Below are 8,223 nucleotides of genomic sequence, written 5' to 3'. Positions count from 1 at the left end.
CTGTGTGTGTGGTGAAGTTGCTACAGTTCTGAGCGCAACGCTACTGTAAAGAGCTATGTTGTGCACATCCAGTGCTATTGTTGGCTATATGGGTACGTCACAGCCCACCCCCCTCTCCTTCCTACGCCCGTCCTCCTTCAGCAGTGGCCATAATTGAGCTCTATTATGCTCACGGTATGAAATCACCCTTCAACGGCTTCTGACAGACATACTAGGCCCAACCCAGTAGTCACTTTAAGTGGCACCACACAAAGCCACAAACGGACCCCTCACCCACCTTAATCCGGTCGTTTTAACGGACCCCTCACCAACCTTAATCAGGTCGTTTTAACGGACCCCTCACCAACCTTAATCCGGTCGTTTTAACGGACCCCTCACCCACCTTAATCCGGTCGTTTTAACGGACCCCTCACCAACCTTAATCCGGTCGTTTTAACGGACCCCTCACCCACCTTAATCCGGTCGTTTTAACGGACCCCTCACCAACCTTAATCCGGTCGTTTTAACGGACCCCTCACCAACCTTAATCAGGTCGTTTTAACGGACCCCTCACCAACCTTAATCCGGTCGTTTTAATGGACCCCTCACCAACCTTAATCCGGTCGTTTTAACGGACCCCTCACCAACCTTAATCCGGTCGTTTTAATGGACCCCTCACCAACCTTAATCCGGTCGTTTTAATGGACCCCTCACCAACAATTTACAATTTACAATTTAGGCATTTAGCAGACGCTCTTAATCCAGAGCGATTTACATTAGGCAAGAACAAAAGTATGGGAATACATCACATATATAAAATGCATTTATCAAGAAACATGCGTAAGCTAAGAACGAAACTAGAACATATCTATATAATGACACTATACATATTAACTATACATATATACTATACTATGCTATACATATGTACTATGATGTGCTATGACTACATCCAATGCAATTATTGTGCTGTCTACATGACATGCTATAAGTCTGTTTCAAATGCTATCTAAGTCTAAAAAGTGCTATCTAAGGGGGTAGGATAAGTGCTATGGCCCATGATGGAGTCTGAAAAGGTGGGTCTTCAGACTACGGCGGAAGATTGGGAGTGATGCTGCAGTTCTGATTGCAACGGGGAGTGCATTCCACAGTTTTGGGGCCAGAAGGGAGAAGAGTTTGGGACGTGTGGAGCGTTGTCCCGGCGTTTTTAGTGAGGGTACTTCCAGCTTTCCTGCCAGCTTTCCTACCAACCTTAATCCGGTCGTTTTAATGGACCCCTCACCGACCTTAATCCGGTCGTTTTCCTACTATTACTAACCCTACCCCATGTCGGACCAAAGCAAAAATAATTGTTTGCGGTGGACACAAAAATGATATGAGCAGGATTCATACCCACTAAACCCAGCAGGTATGGATTGAAAGTCTATTGCCTAACGAGGATGCTATGAGCTGGCTGCTGGAAAGCTTTTCAAGAGTCTACTTCATTATAACACGCCCAAGTCATGTAAAAGTAAAGGAAAAACCCAGCCCAGTAGGGGAGGGGTTGGGGGAGGGAAGCCTCGCACACACTGACATAGCCAATTTACAAGCTCTCACTTTGTCGCATTGTGTAATGTCATGAGTTTGTACAGTAGGTCAACTATCCTCTCTAAATGTTTGTAAAAAACAAAAAAATACATTTGTATAATTATTAAATATATAGGTAATAGGGAAGCCGGGTGGACAATGACGACAGTGGTTAAAGGTGGAATGCTGTGATTTTTGGACTTTTCTGTTTTTATGTATAGGGATTCCCCCAGGTGTGGTTAGAATATTCAAATAATGTCTTCCCTGTGTACTTTTGGTTTCTTCCTTAAAGGTGAAAGCCTTTGAGTCAAAAAGGTCCAATTGAAAATACACCAATTTTGTGACATCATAATTAACCCTAACCCCTCCCCCATTATCATACAATGTGCAGCTGTGGGTGAGGCTTAAGTTCAGGTGGGTGGTGCTAAGGTGAAAACCAGATAATGAGTGGGTGTGGCCACATTCAAAAATATATTAATTTTAACACTTTCTGTACACTTTTTATAATCATCACCTGATGATCATGTTTTAGGGAAAGGGGGGGGGGGGGGGGGGGATCACAGCACTCCATCTTTAAACCTGACAACGATTCTAAAAATGTCTTCTAAATCCTGACAGTTTTCTGAAAAATCCATGTTTCTATGTCAGTGGCTCTCAAACATTTTCATGTCAAGGACCCCCAAAAATATATGCAATTGGCCGCCGACGCCATCTGAAAATATGTAGTTCCAGAGACCCCTCCAGAAGCAAAGATTTGAGTTAAAAACATTTGCTCTGAAAGAATATATATTCCACATTTTCACGATTTTTCGGAAATAGCAGATCTACAAGCTCATAGCGCGGCGGCGCTCGGTGCCGTGCTATGAGCTTGTAGATCTGCTATTTTTCAACAGCTAAAGTACAACATAATGCTTAAAACACCAAAAGGGGCTCCCGTCCAGAATGGATAGATCACTCGATCATAGCACTTTACAGTACGTTTGCCCCAAGAGGTCCTGCTGCCAAACTCCATCCAGCTGATGATCATTGTCCATCTGATCGCGTATAATGAGAGCCAATTATAGGGCGGGGGGGGGGGGCAGCACACTGGTTGATACCATTACGATGATAATGAACAGGTATAAGGAGCGAGGCTGAACAAGGACAACACTCCTCGGCACATTATTCCTCAAAGAGATTTGCACCCCGAATGTGACGGCTATCGCTTCGGCATCAGAGCTCCCTCCCTTCAGGGTCTCCCCGCATGCACCATCCTCCCCTCGTCCTCGTCCTCCCCCCCATGCACCTCGTCCTCCCCCTCCTCTGACTCTGTCAACCCGTAACAGAGCCCGGGGGGGGAGAGAGAGAGAGAGAGAGAGAGAGAGAGAGAGAGAGATGCCGAGTTATTTCCAGAGAGTGTGTCCCTCTTGCACACAGGGATGCTGGGTGAAGAATAAGCATGCCGCGGAGAGAGAGAGAGAGAGAGAGGGAGAGGTTGTTAAGAGCTCTCTCGTCGGAGACGTGAGGAGAGGGGCGTTTGATGAATTGGTCTGGGTATACTGCAGACTGCATGGGGCTATAGGAGGTCTCCAAGGCCCTCTTCCAGGGGCTTGTGGCGCTGCTGCTGCCAGAAAAAAGGCACCTCCGGGGGCCCTACTGCGGAGCTGGAGCACGGTAGTAATAGAAACACCTCCGTCGGGGTGCCTTTCCACTGGAGCTGCAGTATGGTTATAGTAATAGAAACAAAGCACCGAGAGAGAGCTCTGGTTCCGTGCCCTATAAGCCATCTGGCGACAGTGGTGCCGCGCAAGGCACGGTTGAGACCACACCACACCAGACCATTAGGCTACACCATGCAGCGCATAAATAAAGTTCTGGTGTGTCTCTCTCTGGGTTTTCTGTGATAGAGGATTCAGATTTTATTTTGGAGTGGTGCAACCACTCCTTTATCTCGGAGCCGAGTGAGTTAACCCGTTGAGACCGGAGGCCGATTCTATACGAATGCCTTCTCAATCAGTTTAGTTCTCACACTTCTTCGTTCCAAGGACGACCACATTGATATGTTGTACAAGTTCGCAGCGCTGAACAAAGTGACACGTTTTGAGCTTGTATATCTGCTATGTTTTTTAACCCATTTAGACCTTAGCACGGTTCTACAAATGCCTTTCTACTGTATGTCAGTGGTGTTTAAGAGTATATATATATATATATATATATATATATGAAAATGTGACTCAAATCTGAGTATATGGATTCCGTTATTTTGAAAATTCCGAGGCTTCGGTGTAAAGAGGAACAACTGCTGGTTAATTAGTCGTTAATGTTCAGGAAAATGACTCCCCAACTTGGCGTGACAGACAGGAAGTGTTGACAGGCGGTCTGTCGCAAAAATCCTGAGTGTTAAACTATAATCACACGCGCACACGCACACACACGCACCTCGCTAATGAGATACAACCGCTAGTTTGACATTCAGTGGTGGAATGTAAAAAGTAACTTAGTATACTTTTCCCGATATTTTACTCTTCTACTCCACTACATTTCAGAGGCAAATATTGTACTTTTTCTTTGCCTATTTAGATTATTAGTACAAAACATGCATTAACCGCCAATTTTATACTGGATATAAAAACATAGTAGATCTACAAGCTCACAGCACGTTGCATTGCGACATGTTATGTTGTAGATCGAGCTCTATTTTTGAATCGTTTTTTAAATATTTCTGAATAATTACTTTTGGCACTAAATATTATTCCTTTTCCGATTACAATTCAAAAACTGAAAAAGCAGATCTACAAGCTCAAAGTGTGCAGCTTGGCACCACGTTTCGAGCTTGTGGAGCTGTAGAAAAAAATGTTTATTTTTCTGCCCGACAGCGAAGAAATCTTTACACCAGTTGTACTTTCACTCTAGTATATTTTTTATTTTTTATCCCACAATTTTTTTATCCAACACATTTTTGTGTCAATTAGCTAATGTAATCCTGGGCGCTACACTTCCTCTGCCAACCTGGGGCGGGGAGCAGCGGAATGACCTCATGCTTCCTACTATGCATGAGGAGTCCAAGCTGCTTCTTTTCACCTGACAGGGTGGGGGGGGTTTAGGCAAATGGCCGCCTATTGGGGAACCCTGTAATGTAGACCCTCTACTCCCCTGGTGCATTGCATGAATCGAGTTGGGGGTCCTTTTACCACAAAAAAGTCTGAGAAATGCTGATTGAATTTACACTGTGTGTCACGTGCCGAAATATAGGAGATCTACAAGCTCACAATGCATGCCATCACGGCAAGCTTATAAGCTTGCAGATCGTCTATTTTTCTTTTTGTCAGGTGAAATGAAATGTAAGCGACCAATTCAATTCGCCACCTATAGTTAGACTGATCTGATTGGCTCTTCTGGCCAATGGGACACCAACCAACTGCAAAGCTGCCTTCTGGCCAATGGGAAGGGGAGGGTCAAATATCCCTGGCAATACAGTGCAGAGCAACGCAGCAGAGAAGCATGCTCAACACTCACAGGGTGACGGGGAAGGAAGGGTATCGATATAACTAGTACTCGATATAACTTTAAACCAAACGCGGCTGAAACAGCACAGCGCAGCCAATGCAAAGCCACAACAAAACACTACGTCATTATTGAACCAAGAACGTCAGAAACGAGCACAGACAATGGCCGCGAGGCGCAAGGTTGTGATACACATACACGTTACTAAAATAATAAGACTAATATGGGGGGGGGGGGGGGTGACCACGGAGACAGCGCTTCTTTCACCTGACAAATATCACTATTAGTCCGGCAGTCGAGGTGGGTCTTTTTTTATTGGCCTAAAATAGTGTCTATATACATACATTCATGAATCCACTTGCTGACCGGCTGTTAGTATTGGGCAATTTCTTTATAGGGGTTTCTTGTGACCCTACCATTAACATCCTATGGCAGGCAAAAATGTCAAACTTTCATTTTGCTTTAAGTAGCATGTGACATGTCAAACTAGGGGGTTTTCATGATTCTGAATCCATTCCAAGCATTAGTTTAGCACAAAATACACTCCTTGGGCTAAAAACAGCCATAGACGTCATGACAAATGTGATGAGGTCAGCACATTTTGGGCACATTTGGGCAAGTGTCTATGGCTGCTTTTTGCCCAAGGACTCAAGGAGTGTATTTTGTGCAAAACCAATGCTTGGAATGGATTCAGAATCATGAAAACCCACTAGTTTGACACGTCACATGCTACTTAAAGCAAAAGGAAAGTTTTACATTTTTGCCTGCATAACATAGGATGTTAATGGTAGGGTCACAAGAAAAAAGATTGCCCAATACTAACAGCCGGTCAGCAAGTGGATTTATGAATGTATGTATATAGACAATATTTTAGGCCTATAAAAAAATACGCTATACCAAATTTCCCACTCTAAACAAAAGAAGCCTGTCGGCTGCCGGACTTTATGTGATCATTTCTTGTTCAACCAAGTAGAAATCGGGCTTCACTATGCTCGCCATCCCCTGCCTTTTTTTGTTCAAACGGAGCTCACCTGCCTCGGTCCGCCTCATTAGCCACAACAAACACATGTTCCTCCGAGCCATTAACCTGCCACTTCGCTTGCAAATATCGCTACTGTAAACAATGAGGCGATCAATTAGCCCATCAAGACCTGGAGCGCATCTGTGTCGCCGTATAGCTTTTGACCACTTTTAACCGTTATTTTAAACTTTAGCTGTTGAAAAATAGCAGATCTACAAGCTCATAGCGCTACGAGATCTGCTATTTGTGAAAAATCCTGAAAACGTCTGCAAATCTTTGCATATTCGATTCTTTGGCAGCGAGCGTTTTTAACTTGAATATTATCTTCTGCGGGGAGATATGTTCAGATGGGGGTCAGCGGCCAATTTTCATAGAATCTTTTGCGGTAACTATACTAACTATTTCTGAAATAGTTTGAGAACCACTGAAAGATAGGCTTTTAAGAAAACTGTCATGATTTAGATTAGAAGACATTTGTAGAATCTGGTCTCAGGTCTCAATAGGTTAAGACAGTGTAGGGAAGGTTAATATAGCCGCGCTATTGACTCGACATACTGATTGCCGTGGCTCGGGGACCATCAGGCACTCTGCGGTGCAGTTTGGCGTGTTTGTGCGGAGTCCATTTAATAAGCTCGCCTCATTATCTGCCAGCGTGGCGAATAATACAGCCTGCGGCGCGCTGCATGGTCAGGGACAAAAGGGATTATTCCGAGGCCGTCGTCGTCGTGAGCTGTATTTTTGCTAATCAAATCACATGAACGCGGGACCTAATGTGCCGTGCCGTTCGGGGGAAATGTTTGTAATTCCCCCTCCTTTCTTTTCTTTGCTACAGCTAATTTATGCTCTGTCTCGTGCAGGGAATAGCCGATGTACAAGCTCACAGCAAGGCACGGACGCGACGCGCTGGGAGCTTGTACGTCGGCTATATCTTCGGCACGAGACACCGGCGCACGACGAATAATAAAATGCCCCTAATACGGTTATAAATGTTGGGCAGTTTTTCTCGCCTATGGGATTTAATTAAGCGGGAAGTAGATGTACTTAGTGTTAAGCCTGCTGATTGTTCTTTTTTTCCTCCCTCTCCACCACATAATTAGCCTCTTTTTTTCTAGTGTGTTCCCTTCACTTTTTCCCCCTATTCTGGGTCCCACAAGTAACTATAAGTTTATGGTTTCATAATGTTTTGTTTTGTTAGAGAAGAAAGTCAGTCCTCAAGACTAATAATAATAACTAGAAAAGGTGCCCCTCAGGGCACAGGTCTCCACCAGGGCAGGTCAGGTTGTGGCCTCCTGGTGGCGCTATAATAGGCCAATGTGAAAAGGGTGACATTTCTTCTCACGCCTTGGATGGCAGTTAGATGATGATTTGAGACATTTTGTTCCAAAAATGTGCTTTGCAAAAATCCACCTGTTGGTGGCGCTATAACAAGCCAATGTGAAAAGGGTGGGATATATTCCTCAGCCTAGTAGGAAAGTCTGTGAAAGATTTCACGTAAATTGCACTCTGCGTTCATGATTTGAGGCTTTTTGTTAAAAACGGGCCAATCCTGCAAATTTTGAAAGCCAATGTTAGCCAATTAGGATGGAATCTGAAATATCGGACAGATCTGTCTTGAACACATGACTATAGAGATACTGTGTAACGATTTGCGGGATTTTTGGACCGAATCTGAAGGAGTAATATCCAAAAATGTGTTTTACGAAGGTCGGCCTCCTGGTGGCGCTATAACAGGCCGTTCTGGAAAATATGGGGCAGAGGTTCAACGTTGGCATCCAAGGAGTGTGTGTGCAAAACTTGGCATCGACCGGGTTAACGATGCCGGAGAATAGCTGGTAACGGACGGACGGACGCACGCACGCACGCACGCACGCACACACGCACACGTGCACACGCACCCACACGTGCACACGCACCCACACAGAGTGCAAAACATACTCTCTCCCCATGCCTTCGGCCTGGTGGAGACAATACATATTTTTGGAAATCTATATTGGAAGAATTTGTTGTTTGACGTCATGGAGTTGAAACAGCGCTGATTGGCCGTAGCCGCGGTATCAGATTTTAAACGGAGAGACTTCCATAGATTAAGGCCCAATCCCAATCCACTCCCTTGCTGACTCAATGAGTCCTCACTGATTTAGCTGCGCGTTCATGTGAAGTCTGCGAGGGCTTGA

Source organism: Electrona antarctica, assembly GCF_951216825.1.
Source record: "Electrona antarctica genome assembly, contig: scaffold_651, whole genome shotgun sequence".
Taxonomy (NCBI): domain Eukaryota; kingdom Metazoa; phylum Chordata; class Actinopteri; order Myctophiformes; family Myctophidae; genus Electrona; species Electrona antarctica.
The sequence above is the reverse complement of the archived record's forward strand: the minus strand, read 5'-3'. Positions refer to the sequence as shown.